Consider the following 26,946-nt stretch of genomic DNA (forward strand, 5'->3'; position numbering starts at 1 on the left):
TGGGAGATAGAACAGGTGAAGTCAACTATGCTCATCATGATCCAAGTTCTCCCATCTCATGGAACGGAGGTATTGAGCTACACGAACAACATTACACGTACTCGCCAAAAGCTCGGTTTGTTTGATCTGGGTGGTGCAATTCTTGGGAATATCTTTGGATTGGCTACAGAGGAAGACCTTCAAGAAATGAACAACAAATGTAATAAAATAGCTCAGGTACTAACATACCAAGATAAATTCATCGCCGGACATAAGTCAGCAATAAAAACAATTGTGAAAAATTTAAAAAAGGCGGAAAACATAGTTCTCAAAAGTGTAGATAAAATAAATGCCATGGAAGGGAATATAACACTTTTCCAACACTTGTCCATCATCACGGAACACATTGACACAATTCTACTCCAAATAGACAACACTAGAGTTTATTACAGGGCACTTATGCAAGGAATTTCGAATGTCGGTAATGGCAAGATCACAATTGACCTACTTCCAGTTCATGAGCTATGCCAGATAATTAGTCAAGGCATACATAAACATAAATTGAAGCCTTTGTTCCGAAGTAGGGATTTCATGAAATATTATCCATATTTAGAAGCAACACTAACACCAACATCAGTAGTAGATCATGTACCATTCATAACTGATGACCTGTTCACAGTATACCAAATACACCCCTTCCCTTCTATGAATAATAACACTTTGGTCATCATCTACATGAACACAGACACTGAACTCATCATGGTCTCCAAGAGAAGGAACACTGTCACTTTCGCAAGTGAATCAACAATTGAATGAAAGTGCCGCACATCCTTACATGCTGTTCACCATTGTCCTGCGTACATCTTCACGTTTCAGTCTACTGGAATAGTCCCTTGTGAAATGGCTATCATAAGAAATCTCAACATTCATCATCACTGCAACTTCGCTTTTGCTCCAGATAAGCTTGTACACCATCAATGCATCGGACACACACAGTTTTTTTTTTTTTTTTTCCACTCATAGCACATCTGTTTACATAATCTGTCCAGATATACCACCATTTCATACTTCAGCATCAGGATTATACATAGCACCAGACTACCGTGCGGTACTTACACCATCCATGTCCACCTTATCCACCATCAATTACTACGCCATCCTCAATCATATACACAAACATTTCCACCCACTACCTAATATGGACTTAAACATTAGCACAAGTATTAAGTTGACATCACCTAAGTTTGAAACAATGCAACTGATCAATGAAACAATGAAGCCCTAGGAGGAAATGAGTTTGAGTATGTTCAACCCATATTATGTGTATAGCCCAGCACCTACTGTCTTTATAATCTTCTCTATTGTATTTGCAGTAGTGTTGTTCGCAATGAACAGAATGAACAAAGAGCACTTGGAGTCAGTTTTTAGCGGGGGTAGAGTATAAATTCAAGTAAACCCCCCTGAATGAAATGTACATATTTTGTGTATACTATTCTTTATATTAAAAGAAATGGAATGATGCATGATAAAGAAGTATACCAGTATCATTAACTCTATAAAAAATATTAATAGGTCTTACTGTAATCTTAACTTTGGACTATTTTTTTTGCATATATGCATATGACTGTTATACATACAAATCTTACGATATGTCATACTATATTTTATAACCAATTTAACTATATTGCATTTGTTCAATTATGTATACAACTTGTTTAAAATGTAATATTACTGGATCATTGCAATATTAACATGAATACTATGTCTATGCATTATTATAATCAATGTTATGTATTAATAGATTAGAATATGTCAATGATCATTGCTGTCGGAGGACCGCCAGCTGGCATGACCGAGTGATGTCAGGACTCCATATTATAATAATACAACTCATAGCATGATAGATAGATAGATAGGTAAGCACCAGCCAAGGTGTGGAAGTGTGTCAGCGAGAATCGACCAAAGGAAATGAGTTCAGCAAGCCTTAATCAACAGTATGTCATTGGGCACCGGAAGCACTACATACACACAGACATACAGGGTTCTAGAATCTTCTAACGACAGTGTTGCAGTCGTGGAGAGAGGAAATAAGAAGAGGGGTCCGACGAGACTTAGTAAATTACGTTCCTGTGTAATACACACACTGCTCAATTAGACTTTCCTTGAAGATAATAAATCACAATCAACTCCCTGTATTCATCTTCAACTTCTGCCTTCGACTAGCACAATAACTTTAACCAAATCTCAAGATTAACATAATACAACACCAAAGATTCACACACTTTCTTCATCAGTCTCTCACTCTCCATCCTCCCCACATATCCAAACGACCTCACTGTGTTTCTCATAATGTTTCATATCACATACACATCCACACCACAACGCTCCTTCATTTCCTCGTTTGTCAGTCTGTCTCTCCATGTGACTCCACATGTTCCTCGCAAATAACTCATTTCCACTACCCTCACTCTAGACTTCTGTCTCTCCAATAAGGTCCAAGCTTCACTTCCACACGTTAGAGTTGGTATCACAATACTGTCATGTAGTAGCTTTTTCACTTCCATGCTCACTTCTGTTTCTTATCACTGCTCTCAAGGAACCAGCAACCTTTCTTCTCTGTTGCACCTTTTCAAGCACTTCCCCCTTTAAACTTCCATCCTTACTCATCACACGACCCAAGTACTTAATCGCACTCACATATTCCATTTCCTCCTCCTCTTCCTCCTCCTCCTCCTCCTCCTCCTCCTCATCATCATCATCATCATCATCATCATCATCACCATCATCATCATCATCATCATCATCATAATAATAATGATAATAATAATAATAATAATAATAATAATAATAATAATAATAATAACAGGAGAAGGAGAAGAATGTAATGAATGAAGAAAGGAGATAGAATGGAAAAATGAATAAGAAAGAATACGAATTTAGCAACAACAACAACAAAAAAAAAAGAGGAAAGGATAACGGGGAAAGACAGAGAACCCGAATAATGCAAAGATCACAAGAAGACAAAGAGCACTCAGAATGGACAATGCGCACCCTCTAATTTATCGGTCTAAGAGACGAACATTTGGCCTGGCCATGTGCCCATGACCTTCAACCGACTGTTCTCATAACTGAATTCCTTCATCCTTGTTAGATGATCAAGCCTTCCACCAAATTTAATCCAAGTTGGACGAAAATAATTGAGATGATGTAGCCCTGTTACTTTGACTTTTGATGTAAAGTTTTTAAAATCGTATCACCTCATGGCTGCCCTTCCTCCATTCCACCAACAGCGATCCAGCTTAATCATGTGAGATATAGTCCTGAAATTCTGATTTTTTTTTCCTGTGACCTTGACATTTGACCTATTGTTCTCAAAATAATTTCTCTTACTCCTTGGCAGACCTTCAACTCCCCCTACCTATTTTGTTCCAGATCGGATCAAAACTGGATGAGTTACAGTATACATTTCAATCACCAACAAACAGCGACATCTGAGCGAAACAATAGGCTCCCACGTTCCGCGCAGACATAAAGAAGACAACAAGAGAAAGAACATGAAAATGGAGGAGGAGGAGAAAGACATTGCGATAATAAAAACAAATAGAAACGGTAGATGGAGGTAAAGAGAAATAGTAAATAGGTAATCACGAAAATATAAAATAACTGTTACTATCTCTCTTTCCCTCTCTGATCCCCTTTCCATCCTAGCCCCCACATTCCCCTGGGGCCTACTCCTACCTGCCCACCTCTCATCTCTCTTTGCCAACCAATATTCTCCCTTTAACACTGGTTATATAAAACAAGGACTCTCTCTCTCTCTCTCTCTGCGTTAATTGCCTTTTCATGGTTCCATCTTTAAGCCCACCATATCCATGTTCAGTGCTCTGATTTAAATTTGTTTGTAGAGTAACTCCGGCTGCACATTTTTACGTTTACTAATCAGACATGCACATGCCCTCCTGCCTCGGGCGTGGAGAACTTAAACTCTGTATTATTTAAAAAAAAAAAAAAAAAAAAAAGGCTCCCACTGTGAATTCACATTAAGATTCCCTGCTCTTAAAGTCACATCGGTGTTATGTGCAGAACCAAGAATTTAGGCTTAGGCCAACCCGTTTGTCCTGTGACGTACGGTTGTGTTCATAAGAATGGATAAGCACCTACCCATTTTGCCCACTGTAGTGTCCAGTGATGGTGATATATGGAGCTAGTTCCTTTATTGCCTGGGACATTGAAAATCATTGCACCAGACAGTAAGTGAAACAATTACACTTGCCACAAGCAGTGGCCCTAACAGTGGATAATACGACCAGATAGGTCTCCTTCTTTATGGATGCGACTGTACTTTGTCTTGCCAGTACTGGGTAATGACATTCAGCTTGGAGAAGACGTATTGCTATGATGGGATATATGAAGGTTGGATAAAATAATCGAGATTCAAAGCATAACATTTGAAATATGTCATCGTTTGAAGGGATTAAGGTCTGCCTACATTAAAGCCTTAGTCGGACATAATGTGACTCAAAGCGATTTGATCGTGAAAGAATGAATAAAATTTGAGAGACCAACTCGTTTCACTGGCAGACACTCAGAGCAAGCCGTGTCTCACCGTCCCGTACGCTATGTCTAGCAGTGAGAAACGCCACACCCAGAATATGAACCAATGAAACTGGATATTCTTCCAGTTTTTATCTCAGCCCTCACGATTGCACAAACTTTGTGTAAAAGTGCGTCAGAATATGTCCGACGGGGGAAAGGTCCTGGGGCATCAGTAAAGCACACGTAGGATCATTACGTGTGTCGCCTCATAGAAAATCTATGCATAATAATTTACTGTAAGCAGTATTTGCCTTCTTTATATCTGTCTATGTTTACACACACACACACACACACACACATATATATATAGAGATAGATAGATAGATAGGGTGTCCGAAAAGTTACTGTGCAGTGAGAAATTTGTAATGACAGTAAAGTTATACATACGGTATTGCATATGAGACCTGTAAGTTGGGCAGTGTTGTGTGCAGACATGTCTTCAGGACTCTGGGGGACATTTCCAGCGTTTGCTGTAGGAGAAACTGCAATATCGTATGTAAAACTTCACTTTTAAACTTATTTAAACCTTTTCCACTGCACAGTAACTTTTTGGACACCCTGTATATATATATATATATATATATATATATATATATATATATATATATATATATATATATATATATATATATATATACCTAGGCGCTTCCCCAAGGAAAGGGGGGTAGCCGAGACAGGACGACTCACTCTCCATTTACTCATCCATTCAAACACATTCATTCGCATCTTAGCCCCAAAGGGGAGAACGGACAGATTCTCACCGCACAACACCCACAAGGGTCAACTGCGCAATGCAATCAGTGACATCCGCAGCAGGGCCCGACCTCAGAACTGGTTTACCCCTGCCACATCATATATATATATATATATATATATATATATATATATATATATATATATATATATATATACACACACAGGTATGCAATCAAGAAACTGAGTCGCAACAGACAGAAGGACTGAATGACGAGTTAAAGTTTTTATGTTATCCTTTGTTAGGTACTTTGCTGAAATTTTTATTTTGTGTTTATCCGATCTGATTATCCCTCCTATCCCTTGTATTAGAGTGAATGACGGTGACGCTGACGACGACGACAACGACGATGATGATGATGACGGTAAGAAGAAGAAAAAAAGTCGCTTAAGATGAGAGACGATTTTAGGAAAACAGGTAGCGAAAATTGCCTTTCGACTCACGATTAACTACAATCTTAAACTCTCTACAGGATCCTACAGAAGGTGAGTTAGGAAGGAGGTGAGGACTTGCAGAGAAAAAACAATGTGGAAAGACAGGGAGAGTTGAGATAGTATTATGTACTCAGCCCTGGGAAGCCAATTTCACGTTATTCTTACCATCAACAGGTTCATTCAACTTAGAAAAATCATCTGGACCTGTATAGATAACATACACCCTTAACAAATCCCTTCATTACTTGAGGACTTTTTGCAACTTATGATCATAAGTTAGCGGTAGGAATACACCAAACATGATGTAATCCGGATTCTAAAGCTGGGGTTATAAGACAAAAAAAAGGGACAATACTCACGAAGTGATGATCATTGACCATCTTATGTCCAAAGAAAAGTAATTCATTAAGAAAAAAAATCTTAAGTAAAGAAACCCAAGGGCAGGACAGGCATCTCACGTTTGGCAGAAAGTTTAAGTATTCCATCCTAGCTAATGGCAGATGATTTTACTCATTGTAGAATGAGTCGGAGCCTAATTAACACCATTGCTACCTTCGGTCTCCCCTGAAATTTACAAAACTATCTGGTGGTACAAAAAATATCCAGGTTGACTTGTAAATAATGCTCCAATAGAAACTCATGTGGCAGTATCTTGTGTGTTGTGGGGATGGTTCAGTCGGCTAGTGTGGGTGTGGCTGTGGCATGTAGCAGCATCTTCTATATACAGAGTTGCGACAACTGTGTTCCAACCCACCGGAATCAACCCAAAGGCAACGTGCCTCCCTGTGGCACGGGCAGCAAGGGCGGGCAAATTCAATGTCCAGCAAGCGTTTTCCTTTAAACTGCGATTAATTGGATTTCTTCATTAACTATGCCTCGAAGTGTTGCCTGGGAATCCTCTACCTGACCTGGACAAGGGAAGATGCACATTTTCCCCAGATATCCTCAGAGAAGAAAGTCCGTCTAACTATGTATTGCCAGACGACATAATCCCATAAATGGTGATGCTTTGCCTTTGAGATAGTGGTTTTACAGGGAGGGGCACTTACCCTCCTCCAACCCACTTGCTGACACGTAAGGAACACCTGTGGGTTAGTTATATGGTTACGATCCAATGTTGTAAATGATTTCCTGCATTACAGAAAACTATTAGGCTTGTCACTCAGTGTAAAACCACCTGAAAATGAAAGAAGTGGCAGGAGAGATGGGAGAAACAGGAATCGAGGACAGACACGGGAGGGTAGACACAGAAAATGGGTGATAAAGGTGAAGGAAGAAATAGGCAACACTATATCAAGAAAGTGGATGATGGTCGTCATCTCCTAAAAGAAAGTAATGGGAAAAAAAGTAAGGTGGGAAAACTGGAAAGCAGATTATGTCATTTGTGTCTGGTAAACTTAAAAATGAATTATATGAAAGATATTACTTGTAATACTAACATTTGGTCAATGAAACACTTCTTTATCATACAAATTAAACCATCTTTAGAATATCCCAGGCATTCTTGTAGCATATGGTCATAAGCTTAATCAAAAAGTGTTATGCCACATATGGAGACTTGAGACTCTACAGTAGTGGTAAATGATTTGGTTGATGAACTTAATGATTCAGTAACAGCTGATTTAAAGCTCAGCTACCATTCACATTATTTGTATTTTCAAAAGTAGGTTAAGAAACTGCTTGCAGTTCATATGTTTTCCCAGCAATGGTATTAAAAAAAATCGCACAAATGTAGTAATCCGCGAATGAGTTGTTAGTTGTAAAATCTTAATGAAGATTAATTTAAAAAATGATGAAAGACTAAACATCATATTGCGATGCTCTTGCGTGATCAGTGAAATATGAGTTACCCAATAAATCATAGTACAGAGAGAGAGAGAGAGAGAGAGAGAGAGAGAGAGAGAGAGAGAGAGAGAGAGAAGGAAATCTTTATGTTTTAGAAAATGAAATGGATAAAAAAATTGAGTGTACACCTAAAAATAAATGAATCGTCGCACCCATGCAGTCATTCTCTTATGTTTTCATGGGATGTGAAATGTACCCCAGTAAACAGTGTTGGTTATGCTTACTCTGTGTTATGAGGATATCACAATGGGATCAAACTGAAAAGCACAAGTGAACAGGCCATTTTTTAAAAATAGTAACATCCAACCTAACCATTTTCTATACATCCTCGTATTGTCAAGCGCTGTCTGTCGTAAACAAAGTAGACAATCATAAAATGATATATATAATTGTTATGCAGCGTGTTCTGCGCCTCGACTTCTTGAGTGCAGACGCATTGCAACCTTGGGTTCTTTATTTCCGACCGGGTCGGTACTAGCATGGAAGGAAAAAACACAAACACCACTGGTCAAAGGCACTCATATATTATCAAAAGACAAACACGCACCATTCTATGAGCAAAACTAAGGAACTTACAATGACTTAGAATAACATATACAACAATCACTTTCCACCTAGTTCAGCAAGTCTGGCTTATACACGGGATTTCACCTTCCTGAATTAAGGTTATATTTACAGTGTGTCACAGACAATATTACCACAAGTGTCAGGTATGTCATATTCCCATATACAGACAGCATAATACAGTACACCTGTGCCGTTAGGCACGTGACATAGATGACAGCATATATTCAAGTCCTTAAACCTAGGGATTCGCGTGACAGACGAGGCCCAAGGTAATACAATATATACACGTAACATAGACGAGGCCCTAGCTAACCTTAGACTACGTACGCATCACATGGGACGAGTGTATATGATGTCTCACATTTGATGGGGGGAGAGGGGGGTAGGTGGATTAGTAAGTCTAGAGTGGGTTTATTCGTGTGGGGGACGGGGGCTGGGGGTCTGGAGGAGGGAGAGGGAGAGCACACTGGGGGAAGGATCACACTGATGTATACTGCAAGGTGGGGGGAGGGGCGGCACTGCAAGGAGGGTTGTCACTATTGGGAACTGACCCCGGGGAAGGGGTATCGAACACTCCGTGTACAAGGCCACAGGTAGAGTTCACTATGACACACTGGGGGGAGGCAATACCATGGCTGCCGGGAGGCGGAAGATGTATGGGGGGGGGAGGTGCAGCACTGGGGAGGGTTATACAACACTGGGGAGACACCGCGCATACGGGGAGGAGTCACAGGGGTTAGTTCACTGGGGGAGGGGTCCATTAGCATTGGGGAAGCATATAATCATAGTGTCTGTTACTCACAATTCGTGCGGAGGGAGGACATGGCCCACAGGGCAGAAGGGCCTATGCCGGGAGCTTCAGATGGCAGCCAGGTGTGGGAGGTGGGCTGTCTGGTGAGTAGTGTAGGGGAGGGTGGTCCATGTAGCCGCCACTAGTCCGGGAGGAGTGGGTTGGTGGTGTGTTGGGCAGCTCCCTAGCCCAGCTGGAGGCAGGGCTCTATGGGCTAGGGCCGAAGAAGAACAGAGGGAGCACTGCTCGGCGCTGGCCCTTAGTCTACGTCGGGATTCTGGGAGAGGATCTGGGGAGGCCCGGGCCTAGGGTAGGCCAGGAGGAGGGAGATGTCCTTCCTGAGCTGTCGTCTCGTCTGGCAGGGGCGGCCGTCAGGGAGGAACTGCGGCCACCTGCGCGGGGAGGTCCGACTGCCACAGTGAGTGTCTGGGGAGGCCCACTGACTCCAGGAACTGCAGCGTCAGCTGGAGGAGGAGGCCGTCAGGGCTGGACTGCAGCCTCTTGTCCTGGCGGAGCCCAACAGCACCTCGGGAAGGTGAGGCTGCAAAGACCAGACACCTGGCCTCGGGGACGTCTCGTCCAGTCTGCTCTCAGGTGAGGAGCCTGTAGGGGAGCAAATCCCACCTTCTTGGGTAGAGAGGTGGGGAGAGGGGCGCCTCGTTCCGCCGCAGAGGTGGTGGGCGGAACTAAAGGTGTTCCCCTCTATAGGAGCCTGGGAACTAGTGGAGGGAGGGTGACCGAGGGCCGAGCCTCCTGCTTGACGTTCCCTCAGTCAGGCAGCCCCGTTGGGCACTGCCTGTGCTCCTAGGGAAGGTAGGAGTGCGGGAGGAGTTGGGGGAGACTATCTGGAACACTGCCGACCAAGGCAGCTGACAGATAGTGCCAGTTGGGCTCTCCCAGCCACAGCCATGGATCCGGCATAGCCTGCGCTCCGTTTGTAGGGCCTGGGACTCCTGCCCCGGCGATGATGGGAGGAAGAGGTTGGATGAACTCTATTGGCTTTTGTCACAGCTCCGACGGAGCGTGCCCTCCTTTCAACAGGGAAGGTTTTGTCCCAGGGACGGGGGGAGGAAGAGGTCGGACGACTCTCTTGGCTTTTGCCACAGCTCCAACGGAGTGTGCCCTCATGCCATAGGGGAATAGCAACCCTTGAAGCTCCTACTGAGTCCTCTATTAAATAGGAGGCCGATCCAGGGGACTCGGCGTCCGAGGGTGTGCTTGGGACTTTGCCACTGCAAGTCACGCCGATTCTGGTGAGTATTCCCACTGCTGAAGAGTAGTGTACTTTTCCTGTACACTGCTAAGTGATCTTGCTGTGGGAGAGACAGGCGCCGGGTCACGGGAGAGATATATCTCTTTAGTCTGGATGGTGAGCCAGGTAGGCCAGCCTCCCCGTCATCCCCTTTTGGGGTGGGTGTCAGCCCCTCATACTCTCATCCTGGGGTGGTGGTGTCAGGTTCACCCGGCCGCGCGGGTATTTCAATAATGCCGAAAATATCTAAACTCATCAAATTATTAAGTAATGAAACTGAAAACTGAAATGATGGATATAAATTCAAGGAACATCAGAGTCTTGTAACTGAATCATTCTTGGGAAAATAAGATACCTATTATCAGTTCTCACTAATGCCTTGAATCAGGAAGCATATTCGTATTCTTACTTGAATGTGTAAACCGATATACTCTGAGATGGATGGGCCAAGTGGAGAGGAAGAAGTATGAGAAACTGACTAAAAGTGTATGTTGAGTAAAATGGAGGGGGAGATCGATGATGAGATGGAGAGATGATATGCATTCAACTTCAAAAAGACTTAAAGCAGCCAAGGGGATAATGAAGGCTTATGAAACTCCTCCGAATCGAAAAGTCTGAAACTTAAGAGTAAATAGTAACAGTTGTGAAACCTTCATGGGAGACGTAGATGAGGTCAGAGTTATTATTATTGTTGTTGTTGTTGATTACGATGATGATGATAATGATAATGATGCTGTTGCTAATGATAAGAGCAAATACGACCACGACAATGACGACCACGACGATGACATTGACGATTATGATGAGATGACAATTACGATGGCAGTGACGACATTAATAACGACAGTGAGGACGTGGATGATGATGATGGTGATAATTACGACGTTGATGAAATTAAATGGACGACAGTAGTAAAAAAAAAACAGCTATCAATTTTATGCACATTGACTTGGAGATTCATCATCTAACGTGAAATCGATCTTGGAAATGTTCATATTACTGAACACACTGGACTACAACATCATCAGTTGAACTAAATGACTAATGTTTGAACAGTCATTGAAATCTTCCGACAAAACTGACACACACACACACACACACACACACACACACACACACACACACACACACACACACACACACACACACACACACACACACACACACACACACACACACACACACATTCTCTCTCTCTCTCTCTCTCTCTCTCAGCACATGAAAACAATTTCTAATATTCCGTCACCCAACACAATACAGCAACAGGCGGCCCAGGGGACGTTTCGCTCCCCTGCTGTCTTCACCCCTGACCTTTCGTTGTTAGATCCCAAGGTTACTTTCAGTGGTTTGGGAGATCTCGCAACACCGTATCTTCAGCGATTTATTCTGCACATCACGCTTCAGTTATTCTCTTGCATGTTATTGATGGAAATTATGTCAATATTAGAATGATTTAAACAGCATACAACAGAATAGGAAAGTGTAATATGCAAAATAAATTGCTCAAGAAGCGGTGCCACGAAGCCTTCTCTTCCATCTACAGTATGGCCCAGAATGTCCTAAACTCCTTTTGTATTAACTTGGCCAAATTTTTCATAATTCCATCTTGAATGCTGTGCTGCAGTAATAGATTAAAAACAGAATGTGATACTAGTCATGGAGAAGTGGCATGAAAGGGAAGTAGAGCCGTAATATTATCTTTTTTTCTGCCCCCGATCTATGTAAGAGGAGCTGCAAGAGAATGAAAATCTAGGCCAAATTAAGGTGAAAAGAATATAGCTAATTATAGCTGCCGTTACAACTTTTTCAGTACAACTAGAACTAAAGATCGTGGAAAACCTGCAGGTCCGCTTTCTACATATCAATGGAACGTTATACCAGCAGGTACTATAATGTGGTTCTTATTTCATTCTTCCTCTCTCAGACGATTTTATTTAGCTTAAGGGAGTCTTTTAGAGGGAGGGATTAGATACAGCCATCACTTACCACTTTACTTCGAGATTATCCATCCAAAATTACATAAAATCATTGGGAGATAAGAATGTATCATCAGACTTAATACAGAAAAGGAACATAGACATGTGATATGTAGCGACGTTTTTTTGTAGATAATGATAATTTATGGTGTGAGATTTTTTGCTCAATGTTTCGGACAGTGGACAACAAATTCAGAGAGAAGAAAAAACTATATTATAAACCGAAAGCTTAACAGTCGTTCAAAGAAAATCTCGCCTTATTTGCTTTAAACGTTCGCACATTAATAGAAATTAAATATAACAAAAAAAAAAAAAAAACACACACACGAGGAGGCTTGATTGTATACTTAATAATAATACAGGCATGAGTATCAGTAATGAAAGTCAGCCGGATTTTCAACAATCAAATATACCTGACCAACGTAATTTGTTCATTTATGTAATTATTTTCATTCTAAAGTCGTGGAGAAATTTGATAATATCCTGACGTGATCCTGTCTTCTCTACACGAGATTATTACAGTTTATTGCTTCATTAATTATGTGACTGACGAGTGGAATGTGATATAGCGTTCTCTTCCACCATGAAAATAATTTTAATTGTTCCATTATCATACATAAAAATCTTTTGAAATTCGATCGTTTGAAAACCTAGCATAACTTTGTGCAATGGATTAAAAATTAAATAAATATAGTAAAACGAGATGGAATTTGGTAAGAAATAAGTGAACACAACGATCACTTCAGAGAGATACGCTGGCGAGAACAAGAGTGTTAAGTTAACCCGGGAATATCTAATCCGTTTTGAAATAAACTTGGCACACACACACACACACACACACACACACACACACACACACACACACACACACACACACTGTATGCAGGGGTGGGAAGAAGTGATTTGGTGGGCATCACTACATCAAAATCATGCATCAAGGATTAGGTCGAATGCAGCGTGGTTTTGCTCACTCTTTTAATTTCGTTATCCCATGGTGGTCAGTGACTTCTTTCCTGCAAATGTTTTCCGCCTACTGATCATGTTAAGTTTCTTTCTAGGTATTTTAGCCTGGCAAAGGCTTTGCTCGATGTTCATACATATTTTTCTGTGTGGGTGATTGTCGGTTGTTCTGTTGAGAGAGAGAGAGAGAGAGAGAGAGAGAGAGAGAGAGAGAGAGAGAGAGAGAGAGAGTTCATCTTTGTTACGCAGTGCTTCAACTTTTTTATCTAGAAAAAATCCATTCTATCACCAAAACGGCTATTAAGGCCAGACAGCCTACAAAAGGGTATGAAGTATCAGCGGTATAATTATACTCGTATACCTGTAAGTCTCTTTCTCCCATTTACTCTCTCTCTCTCTCTCTCTCTCTCTCTCTCTCTCTCTCTCTCTCTCTCTCTCTCTCTCTCCTCTCTCTCTCTCTCTAATAAAGAGACAAAAGTAGCAAGTGGCAAAGAAGTTAACAGCCGATATTAAGGAGAACAAGCAGGGTATATTTATGCTCTCTCATAAGTTTTCCTCTCCAGGCAAGTCAGAAGGGAGAGGGAGAAAAGGAGGGAGGGAAAAAGTGGGAGAGGGAGAGACAAGGGAAGAGGAAGAGAGGAAAGTACAATGCAGAATAAAAGAAAACAAACAGCAACAAACCTTATAGTATGGTCCTTTCGAGGCTGCTTGTTACAGAGTAGAATACGACTAAGAGATCTATTTCTACACGCTGAAGGATAAGGATAGTAAAGCAAGAGGGCTCCCCAAACCTCCAAACCCTTCAGATAAGACTGACAGGAAAAATTGAGAAAAACCATCATGCGGCATGGAAAAACTGACATGGAAATTTCATAGGAAAGACTGAAAAGGTAAAGTTACATTCTAAAATACTTTGCCTATATGCTACCAGTTTGAATAACCTGAAAGAAAAAGTAGTAAAGTAAAATGAATAATCGACAAATAAATAACTAAGGCACGACATTATGTATGGGTACGTTGAATTAACGGGGCATCTGGAGACTGTGGATTTTCAGCGGTGGTGCGGCAGCTTTGCCTGGCGCTTTTAAGGTAGGCAGCAGTTAATTAGGCCCCAGCTCTGTTCGCTCCACTGAGACAAGGAACTTTCAGATGCAGAACAAGTACACAAGTTACCTCCTGAATCAGTGATCCCTGGTACATTATAGGAAGGGAGGTAAGGAGGCGGGGAGTAGAGGAGGACGGAGGTAAGGAGAGCAGCGGAGAGGAAAGACAAAAGAGAAGGGAAGTATGAAATGGAGGAGGGGGAAGCCGCGAAGATAAAAGAGAGGAAATGGGGGTATGGAAGAAAGTAGCTCAAAATAACGGGGTAGGAAGGGAGGGGAGAGGGGAGGGAAGGAGAAGGAAAGAATGGAAGCTGAAGCGAAGGGAGAGAGGAAAGCGTGGAATGGAAAAAAGATGAAGAAATGAAGGGAAGAGAGGAAGGAAAGGAAAATGGAGGGAAGGCAAAGAGAGAGGGAAGGTAGGAAAGTGATAAAAAGAGGACGAAGAAAAGGATGGGGAGAAAGATGGGAAAAGAGGAATGAGAGAAAGATGAAAGAAACGAAAAGAGAGAGGGCCAGAGGGGAAGTATTAATGTGAAGAGAAAGGAAAAAAAAAAAAAGGTTGAGGGAGGGTGGAATGGAAGAGTGGGAGAAAGACAAGGAAATATACGAAAGGGATGAAAGAATGGTAAGAAAATGACGGAAGGGAGTAAACCTGGTTGGGAAGAAGGATTGGAATATCATAGCTGAAGAAGGGGAGAACTGGAACAAAGAGAGGGTTGTTAAAATTAGATTGAATGTAAATGGAGGAGGTACAAATGACAGATATAATGAGGAAGAGGAAGAGCCAAGAGTAAGAAGTAAAGGCTCCTAAAAATTAAAAACACAAAAATGAACAGCACCTCTAAAGGCGATGCACAAGAAAGAAAGATAAAAGGAGGAAGAAGAAAAGGAAATTTAAGTTAGTGAAAGATGAAGTGACAGAACCAAAAGTATAAATTAAAGATAAAAACAGATATGCATTGAAAACATTGTTTAATTTCATGTGATTCTTATATATTTTTCGGTGCTGAATTACAAAACAAAACCTATTTTCCTCTACCATGTAATTTTTTTTGTTTTTTTCACCAGACACTTTTCTTAGACTAAAATTATAGATTTTTTAAAACATTTTACAATATATGATTAGATATATATGGATATTTTATTACAATGATATGTTTGAATTTAGTATTTTCTTTTATTAAAATCCATGTTTAAAGTAACAGTTTTTTATTTGATGATGAGCAAAAATATAAATATAACACAACACTGGGATGAGACATACCATTAATGGAGTGCAGCAAACATACCTCATTGTGTCTCAGTTGACTAGTGCGCTTCTAAATTACGTTCAGTGAAGTGTTTCTTTCTTTATCACAGTGATAATTTATTGAAAAAATTAGTGTTTTATTGAAAAGTAATGATACTTTTTGAATTTTTTTTTCATTACAGATAAATGAAAAATTTGCTGTACTGTTAAGAATCACATTATGCTGTCTAGACCAGTGATTCTTAACCTTTTTTGAGTCACGGACCCCTTCCAGAATCTGGTGAATGCTATGATCCCCTTCCCTACAAAAACGCACATAAGCACAAATGCAACATTTTGCATGCAATGAATATACATTATTTTATTGAAAACTACCTCACGCAGTGTATCACAAAGTATAAAACAGTCTTTACAAAGAATTATGTTTCTCACTCTTTTTCATGCAAAAACTAATTGCCACTTGAAAAAATGAAATACATCAAACTTGAGCAAATTAAACAAAACAAAACTTTAAGTCTGCTCAAAAGTTCATTTCAGTGAGAGAGTTGTTGTTGCTGTTTGGCTTGAATAAGATGAAATTGTGGAGTGGTCTTTGACAAGGCAACACGCTTGTCAACATTGACATCCAGTGGATTTCGACTTTTTATTTTGATAGAAACAAGCGCTGAAATCCCTGACTCTCAAAGGTATGTAGTTGCAAACGGAATCAGAGCACCGATAGCTCTCTTGGCAGACGAAGGTAGGCTTGTGTCAATGAACACCAGAATTCTTCAAGAGGTTGAGTTTCTCTTTTTTTTTCAAGTTAATGATGCCAAACAGCATCACGCAATCTCGCTAAATTGTTCTCAATTATTCTGACCTTCACGGACCCCAGGTTAAGAATCCCTGGGCTAGACATTGTGTAAAGAGTCCTGATTTTTTTTTTCTACATTTGTGGAAAATTTGCAGTGAAAAAACAGAAAACATAAGAGATTCTGTAAAAAAAAAAAAAAAAAAAAAAAAAGTTTGTTAGGCCTACTTTGGGATAAAACTTGGTGAGCAGGAGAAAAAGTGGGTTCTTACATTGTGACTGCTCTGTTTGAGTTTGAGGAGCTAAGATAATGGACAAAAGGTAAAAGAAGGCTCTTGCTTTTGGTATTCCGATGATATGGAGGAAACAAAAAGATATTAATAGCAATTGTAATTTTTTAAGTGTAATATCCAAGGATATGACAACAAAAAGAATCAGAGGAAAACTGTTTTTCCTACTCTTCCGTCAGCAATAAGTCCTGTACCAAATGGACCTGATCTACTAATCCCTGTTCCACCTGATAGTCTTGATTATGTTGAAACTATCTCAGAGGAAGAAAGTGCTGCCATAGACAATGAAGAATTTGTCCCAGTGTGTTCAAGCATTGAGCCACAGGATTAACTTCTCTATGGATTAACTTAGTGACTTAGTAAGAGACCTCGGTCTCCCCAAAGATGCTGTAGAGCTCTTGGGGTCGTGATTAAAATATAAATACTAATTTCATTCAGACGTAACTTTCTCTTGGTGCCAAACTAGAGAAAAAGAGTTTGAACCATATTTCATGAAAGATGGTTCCTTGCTTTATTGCACTAACGTAAGTGGCCTAGTGCAGAAACTTGGCAGAGATTATAATACAGAAGAATGAAGATTATTTATACATTCATCTAAAAGACGCCTGAAAGGGGTACTTCTTCATAATGGTAATAAACCCTTTCATACACAGTGACGCGTTAGGCATCATTAGGGTCTTTCCTCGCAAATATGCAGTGACGCCTTTAGTGTCATAAAACCATAAAAAAAAATCGCCCAAAGAAAGGTTTTGGTCAATTTGCATTATTTTTTGAGTCGTCATAGCTAGCTTGGCTCACGTCAAAAGTAATGAGTTGGCAACAGTGGGTCCCGATACCCACGACAGCGCATACAGGCTTTTCAGTACCAAATGAGCTGTGAGTGGGGAAGATAGCATGCAGTCCCTTGTTCCTTTAAATCTATTGCCCTCGTCCTGGCCGAGGGACATATTTCACTGTACCAATAGTGCTTATGTACAGTATAGTTTGGGGGCACTATTGTGATTAGATTAAGTGTTTGCAATAGGAAATAAGAAGTTTGTTAAGTGTTCATGGCCGTTATCAGCCACTGGACCAATGAAGACTGTTCTACTGTTTCTAACCAACTACCCTGCCTCTACCCTGCACCAAATGTAAGTATTCATCTATAAAAATAGTGACAATGAATCATGTGAATATAGCGTGCAATACCTAGTGTGCAAGGAAATGGTGAAATATGTGCAGGAGCTTAGAGGGAGGCGGGAAATTGCCTTACAGTCACTACACAGCGTGGGTAGTAGTTTTTTGCATTTTTCTTGAAAACTATGAGGCATAGGACTCTGATTATATCAAATGAAAGCCCATGAAATTCTGCATAAGATGATAAAATAAAAACATAACACTGCTGAGAAAAGTTTTTGTTAGAGCTTCCCGAATAAAAATGCTGTTGTCTGTTGGAAAAAGGTATTACTTTTTCGCTTATTACTCAAAAACCATACCTCGTATTAAAATGCCTACTGCCACATTGGAAAGCTGACAAAATTTTCTTTCAAATGATTGTATATTATGTAGAGATATGTTAGTAAACATTCGAGGTATGATGTTGGGAAGTGAGATGATTGTTCCTGAATGTTTATTCACACTGCTCTAATGTATGTATAGTGTGTGTTTTTTATTTTTTGCTTATTGTGTAGAAAAAACATCAGCGAATAGGAATATATAGGTTTTGTGGCACAATAAATATCTTCGGGTGGTGAAAATAAGCCGAGAATACACTTTTTTGGTGCGTGCGGCAGGCGGCAGGGAGAGGGGAGAAAGCTGATGTGTCATGGAATACAAAACTTATTGAAGCTTACCGTGAATGAAGGCTAAATATGCATCAATATCTGCTCCTCATTCTGTTCATTTAAAAGAAAATTGCCAGAATTTGGTAAATCTTCTTGAGAAACAAATATACAATAAAAATCGTTGGTTCGTGTATGGGGACCTGAAAGTTCTGTGTATCTTGCTGCGTGAACAGCCATGGTATACAAAATTCCCACGTTACCTCTGACAGCAGGACAGCAGAGCCAAGGATCTGCATTGGGTTCAGAAGGAATGGAGAAATAGAAAAAATCTACAGCGCGGTGCCGAAAACATCATCAGACCAAACTTGGTGAATCCAGATAAAGTGTAGGAATCACCACTTGTTATTAAGCTTGGATTAATGAAGCAGTTCGTCAGTGATATCAGAAGATGAAGCTTGTTTAATGTATTTGTGCCAAATGTTTCCTGGTTTGTCTGAAGCTAAACTGAAAGAGGGCGTATTTACTGGACCTGATATTAGAAAGCTGATTTTCTGATGCAAACCTTGATAGTGTGATGAATGACCTGGAACGAGAGGCTTGGGTAGGCCTATCATTCAAAGAAGTAATTTCCAAGTATTTAGGTAACAATAAGGATCCAAATTACAAAGAAACTGTGAGAAATTTGTTGGCCAGGTTGAAGTAGCTAAGTTCCAAAATTGAGTCTGAAAGTTCACTTTTTGGATTCGCATTTGGAATCCTTTGTAGGAAAAGTTACAAAGACTAGAGAAGTTATACTTGAGTCATGGAATATATAGTACTGTTTCCTTTATTTATATGTTAAAAAAATTACATTGACTAAAAATTTTCATTTTCAGTTAATTTGGAACAATTTTGTATAGATCGATTGAAATGTATAATTTGCTATATTTTAAACTTCATTTTATTTTTGTATTAAAATGTTATGTGATGGAAACATTCCAAATGTATAATTCATTGTGTTAAGTGAAATAAAAAAAATATTCGGAATTAAAACAATTATTAATCACTTTAATTTTGCAGACCTGTGTAATTAAACTGATTAATAAATTGACAAATGAGTAAATGAAGGTAGGAAGGTAGAAAGGAATAAGTAAGTAAATAATTAAATAAATAAATACGAGAGTTTGAGGATGATAATGCGAAGAGAAAAAAAAAACTATCAGATGGTAGATATATAGCGATGAAAACAAAGAGAATGCTGAAAAAGAGACCAAAAGATACAATTGAGAAAGCAAATTTATTATGAAGAGTATTAAGTCTAATATAATGAAAAAAAGAGAGAAGCCGGAAACAAGAAAAGATTAATATGTATGGTCTGGGCGGGAAGAAGACATAAAGGGATAATAAGGAAATAATGAGGGAAGAGGAGAGAAGAAGGAGGGAGATTAGGAGAGAAAGAGAGAGAGAGAGAGAGAGAGAGAGAGAGAGAAGTATAAGGGATGAATGAGAGAGGCAGAAGGGAAGAAACATAGTAGATAAAGGAAGAAGAGAGAAGAGTGAGAGCCAAAGACAGCATAAGGAATGAAAGAGGAGGAGAAGCGAGAAAAAAAGACATGAGGAGGAGAACGAAAGATAGCGGAAAGGAAGAGGAGAAAAGAAGAAAGAAGTCGGGAGAGTGAAGCCTGCATATGAGAAGAGGAAATAAAAAACAAGTGTAATGGAGGAAGGAAAAGATGAAGAAAGGAAAATGGGAGAGAGGGAGGAGAAAAAGAGAGAAAAAGTTTGCGGGTTACTGAAGGCAGAGAAGAGCAGTAGTGGAATGCAAGACAGGAGGAGAGGGAGGGAGTAAAAAGTAGGCTCGAATGGCGTAGAAGATAGAGGCAGGGAGGAAAGTGGACAAAGTGAGCAGTGAGAAGTAGGAGAGGCAAGATGTTTGTTGAAGGAATGGAGAAAAAAAGAAAGAAGAGTGTAAGGGGTAGGAGAGGTAGGAGGGAGATGTTATGAGGTAGACTGGAGGGAGGAAGAAGGATATTAGAAAAAAAATGCAAGGGATGGGAAAAGAAAGGAAGAGAGAACGAGAGAGAGAGAGAGAGAGAGAGAGAGAGAGAGAGAGAGAGGAGGGGGAGAAGGAGTTACAAGAACAAATAATAAAAAAAGCTTTCACCACCCATAGTAAGGTGGCATTATGGACGTACCAGATATAGTTTGCTGCTTTACTAAGAGGAGAAAACTAGAGGAAAGTCGAAGGCCCTCCCTACCCAATCCTCTCATTCGTAAAAAGACGCGGAAAAGGGAGTACACCTAATTTGGAAAAAGCAGGAGAGGCTTGAAAATTTTGCATGAAAGAAATTCAGTCTAACAAGAAGTCAGGCAAAACGAAAACTCTTAGCTCTCAACTGCTCTCAGGTAACTTTCAACAACTTGTTCTGATAGCTGATTACATTTCCTGCAGATCTGATATATGAAGAAAGTGCTTAATGTATCATATGTAACCCTTCAGTTTAAGTTTCCATCCATAATTCATCGACAAGTAGAAGTTTGAGCTATACAGGTGCTGATAGTCAATGATTTAAAATCTAAGAACAATTTTAAAAATCTCAGATAGCCGTCAGCACAAACGCCTCGTTTACTGCAAACAGAGGTCCAGTGGGTGGGACCTTTTCCTGCATTCCATGTATCTAATGGATGGGTTTAGCCTAGTAAAACACTTCTGAACTCTCTGAAGCCTTGCAATATCCTTCAGGGTCAGCTACATGAACTACACTGAATATTTCAAATGTGGATGTACAAGAAGATTTCTACAGTGGGAGGTTTTCCTATTTATTACCCTCCCCAATTTCAACTTTTTACCCATGCAACTCCATCTCATGAGTTCCCCATGCACGAGTATTTGCCACGAACCTTCGATGAGAAACTTTATCGAATGCCTTTTGGAAGTCCGAAAAAAAGAATGTCAGTTGCCGGTCACTGGTCACACTCAGACAGCATGCCGTGGAAAACTCAATCAAGTTTGTCAAACAGGAACAGTACCACGAAAACTATATGTGTGTGTGTGTGTGTGTGTGTGTGTGTGTGTGTGAGAGAGAGAGAGAGAGAGAGAGAGAGAGAGAGAGAGAGAGAGAGAGAGAGAGACTCTCAGTCTTTACATTTCTCTCTCTAAGCACACCAACATAAAAACATTTTCATGTATTCTGTCACCAAACATAATACAACAGACAGACAGAACCTGGAGACATTTCGCACCTTTGCTTCTTTCGCCCCTGACCATTCTCTTTTAGGCCCCAGTGTTTTTATTGTAGGTGGCTTGTGAGATTTCGGAACACTAATCCTCAGTGATTTATTCTTCACATAACGCTTCAAATATTTTCTTGTATGTTGTGGAATTTATTTATTTTCATATTACAGTGATCTTAATTGCACAAAAAAATAAGAGTAATATGAAAAATAAATCACCAAGGAGAAGGTTCTACGACGCCTCCTTTGTCACACACAATATGGAATGGAAAATCCAGCTTCTTTTGCACTACCTTTGCCTAAAATGTCATCACTCCAACTTGAATGTTGTGCTGCAGCTAGATTAACAACAGACTATAATACGGGTCATGAAGGAATGGCAGGAATGGATGCACAGACGTTTTATTGCCTTTTTCCACTGATTAACACGAAATAAGCTCAATAGATGGAAAATCTGAACCAGGCTGAGGTGAAAAATATAATTATATGTCGGAGATGTGTTCCATAATGTGACAATGTTTTCAGTACAAGCAAACGGCAAATCTGTTTTACGAGTACGGTACCAATGAATCAGAAACTTGTGTATCATGAAAGTGATTTTTATTTATTGTTCCTTTTGTCAGAGGGTCATATTTATCTTAATAAGAGTCTTTTCGATCCATTCGGAGGCGTCAGATACGGCCGTCATTAGCCACTTCACTGCGAGATTTTCCTTCCAAAGTTGCATAAAATCACTGGGAGATGAGAATGTATACTATGTCACCGGATTAATACCTACAAGGAACGTCAAGATAGGATGTATATAGCGACGTTTTTGTACACAGAATCAAAATTTGTTGTACTATCTTTTCCTCAACATTATTTCGCAGAATGGACAATAAATACTATCTATTTATCTATAGCCCGACGCCCAAATCCCGCAAAGGGTGGCTGCAGACAAAACGCCTCCAAGTCGCTCTGTCACCCACCATTTGACTACCCTCCTCCCAACTTTCTCCCCCCTCCCTCATATACCTCTCAACTCCATCCCTCCACCTCATCCTCAGTCTTCCCCTCCCTTTCCCTCCCTCCACTTCACCTACATACACCCTCTTGGTTAGTCTTTCATTCTCCGTTCCCTCCACATGTCCAAACCACCTCAGTGTATTTCTCTTAATTTTCTCAACCACATCCACCCCACAAAGTTCCTTCACTTCATTTGTCAGCCTGTATTTCCATGTCAATCCACATGCTCCTCTCAAGTAACTCATTTCCACTGCTCTCACTCTTGACTTTGTTCCCCTCTAGCAAGGTCCATGCCTGCTTCCATACGTCAAGGTAGGGATCATAATACTGTCATGCAGTGACTTCTTAACTTCCTTACTCACCTCCCGATTTCTCATCACTGCTTTCAGTGAACCAACAACCATCCTTCCCTGCTGTACCCATTCAATCACTTCATCCCCCAGAGTTCCATCCTTACTCATCACACTACCCAAGTACTTGAATGCACTCACATTCTCCATATCCTCGCATCCAACCTCACTGTACATTCTGTGACTTCATTCCTCTCAAACACCATAACTTTACTCTTGTTTACAATAACTTTCAGATTCCTCTTCGTACACACTGTCCCATATTCATTCACCAAACCTTGCAAGTCCCATTCATATTCAATCAACAATACTGTATCATCAGCAGACAGCAACACCGGAGTCTTCCACATCTCACCCTCATTCATTAGAGTCACCCCCACATCCAATGCCCTACCTTGCACCTCCTTTATAACTCCGTCCACGTCTATATTGAACAGCCATGGACACATCACACATCCCTGTTTCAGTCCCACATTTAGATCAAAGAAATCACTCAGCTCATCATCCACTCGCACCGTAGCCCTAGCTCCTTTGTAAATACTCTTCACAGCACTCAACAATTTCCCATCCATTCCATATATTCTTAATACCTTCCATATACCCTATCTATCTACTCTGTCATAAACTTTCTTCAAGTCCATGAAGGCAGCATACACTTTCTTTCCCTTCTCTAGATACTTCTCCACTAAACATCTTAGAAAAAATATCTGACCTACACACCCTTTTCACTTCCTGAATCCCCCTTGTTCTTCTCCAGCTAGCTCCTCAGTTATATGCCTAACCCTATCAATGAGTATTCTACCATATATTTTTCCAGTCACAATAAGAAGGCAAATACCCCTATGGTTACCACATACTTCTCTCTCCCCTTTACCTTTGCACGAAGGAACAATTATACCTGATTTCCATCCACTGGAACCCTTCTCTCTTCACAAGCCAATCTACACAACGTCCATATCCACCCCACGACAATCTCATCCCCATACTTCAGCATTTCACCACACACTCCATCAATTCCTGGGGCCTTTCCCGTCTTTATCTTCTTCATTGCTTCCACTACTTCCGCCCTACTGATGTCTTCCTCCCTCCTTTCATCTCTTCTTCTCCCAGCCATTCCCCAACCACTTATACTCGCACTGCTCTCACTCTCTATATTCAACAAATCCTGAAAGTGCTCCTTCCATCTCCTCAATTTCTCTCTCTTCTCTACCAACAATCTATTATTCCTATCTTTCACTCCCCTACTATTTCCCCTTTCACACTGTCTTTCTTTCCCTCCTTCCAAAACAATTTCTTACTCTCCCTCCATTTTACACTCAGATTCCTCTCAAACTCTTAACCTACTTTCTTCTTACTCTCCTTCACCAATCTCTTCACATCCCTTCTGCTCACATACACCTCTCTCTTCTCTCTCTCATCTTCTCCCCTACCTCTACTCGCTAGCGATTCACTATATGCCTTCTTCTATTGTTCCACAGCTCGTTTCACCCCGTCATTTCACCATCCTGTACACACAAGAAAATTAACAAGATCATAAATTAAAGGCTAAAGGTCGTTAAAAAAAAAATCTCGCCTTATTAGCTTTACAAGTTTCCACTTACATAAAGATATAATAAAAAAAAAAAAATGAGGCGTTGATTGCACGTTGAATAATAAAATAGGCATGAGTATCAGGAATGGGAGTCAGCCGGATTTTTAACAGGCAAATACACCTGACTTACGTAATTTAGTCATTTATGTATTTATTTTGATACTAAAGTTATAGAGAAAATTAATATAACTTGGACGCGACCGTATCTTCTCTACACGCTCTTATTAGAGTTTTTATTTTCACAAGTGATGTGACTGACCAGTGGAATCTAATGAGAGATCCACATTTAACATACTCAGAACCAGTCAAGATAATCCCTTATTATTAATTCCAATACGAAACAAGGCAGATTCTTTAGGAGTCGGTCGCTGAAAACACAAGCAGAACTATGTAAACAAATAAATTTAAAAAAAAAGACAAGACACCAAAAATTAGTAAACACAGCAGCCATTTCAGAGAGTTACACTGGCGAGAAAAAAGGCAGTAGCGTTACCTCAGGAACACCTAATCTGTTTTGAATTAAACCCGGTATATACACTGTATGCTGGGATGGAAAAAGCAATTGTGATTTTGGTGAAGATTGACAGATTAGTAGCATGGGTCAAGGACATGGGCTCTTATGCTCGTCGGGTGAGGAAACTCTAACACCTCTCCCCTGACAATTTATTTTTTAGGTATGGCTGGTTAATATTGTTTGCACGTATATATAAGAAGAGGCGATCTTGGAAGAATTTATACAACGGAAGAGGAGAGTCAGGTGTAATAAGCTAAGTAAATCGTCAAGAAAAAGGCTTAAGTGAGCTTCCTTAACCAACGAAAATACGGGTCAGGGCACTGTGGGGGGAGGGCGATGATGGTTTGGACACTTTTTTAAAAAATAAAATAAAAATTCAGGTTTAAGCAGGAGAGTAATCTGGTTTATGTTAAAATGTTGCCAAATTACTTGACTCTTTAGGTTACTAATATGAAATTCTTAGCTCTTTTTAGCTTTAAGCTATAGTTAACGAAACACAGGTGACTAAATCGTCCAAACCATCCCTACCAGTGGTGATGGTTCGGACAGAAGGGTGGGATGGTTCGGCCATATATATTACTCAGCATATTTTTAAAATTATGTGAGCTGGATAGGATAAAAACAAACATTTGTTAATTCAAAGACATTTCATTTTCCTAAAGTACAATATTAATCCACCGCGTGCCAGCTACCTCAAGCCCTAAGTGTCATCCCCATGCTGGCCAATTTTTATTTTTTTTTAAAGGCTAAAATGATAGATTTTGATGTGAAAAAAAACGATTATGACCATAATAAAACTCACCGGAGGCTGGAAGTGCGTTTTTCATATTCCCTCTGGCCGCCCGCAGGTGTGAACTAGCAGGGAATCCCCAGCGGCTGAGAGAGAAAACCCGTTTTCTATGCAAGGTAAACTTCATGTATTCTCGCCAACGTGACTCAGGGAAGGTATAGGAATGGTCTTAACACTTTTTCTGTCCACTTCACACCCACAAAAAAATATATATGTATATTGTTTCATAAAGAAATTGTGTTTTTTTGGGAAAAAAAATCACTTATTCATGCAACACTATACTTATCACTGTGAATGCATTGTCTTACAGTTACGAAAAAATATGCATAACTTGACTTCACAATGTACAGCCCTTTCACTTACAATAAATTTTTTACAACATACCGTCAGTATACACAGACATTACCACAGAATTTTTTATTATCTCACTATGAATACGTCGTCTAACACTTATGAGAACATATGTAAAAATTTACTCCACAACTTTCAGTCCTTACACTTACGAGAAAATATTTACAACACTTTCTGAGTGTCTTTTTTCGTATTACCAACATTTTTTTAGCATCTTTTTATCGCTCGTCATTACCATACTGTTGTTTCTCAATAGTTACCGAGTGTGATACTCCTTGAAGCATGGGTATACGCACAGTCCTACTTCACACTCTGCACACATATACATTGAGTCCTTCCATTGAGTACGTGGCCTTACAGTGCTGTTTGCACATACATGACACTTCCGCTGGGGATTCTGACGTGTTTCACTTGGAGGGACGATTTTGGGGAAATGTATCAAGGTAAGGTGGAGAGGTGTGGTGGCGGTGTGGCGGTGGTGAGCAGTACTTCTATCTTCTCCATATTCTCCCATTATCTCCCGCACCAGCTTGCGAATATAGCCCTCGAAGGTCTCCTGGATGCCAGTGGTATGTGCGTGGAGATAGTGAGCGTTGAGGACTGTGATGTCGAGGAGATGGAAGAATAATTTTTTACACCACTTCATCGTGGGCCTGGCACAACCAACGCTGGAAATCGTGGTGTCTGATTGATCCACCTGTCGCATATTCACATTATACACCAAGACAGGTTCTGATATTCAGACATGGCGCCGCCCTTCTGCCCTGTAATCGTCTGTGCGGTG

Source organism: Coenobita brevimanus, chromosome 60 (genome assembly GCF_032717465.1).
Source record: "Coenobita brevimanus isolate Jiangsu-jjx chromosome 60, ASM3271746v2, whole genome shotgun sequence".
In the NCBI taxonomy this organism is placed as follows: Eukaryota; Metazoa; Arthropoda; class Malacostraca; order Decapoda; family Coenobitidae; genus Coenobita; species Coenobita brevimanus.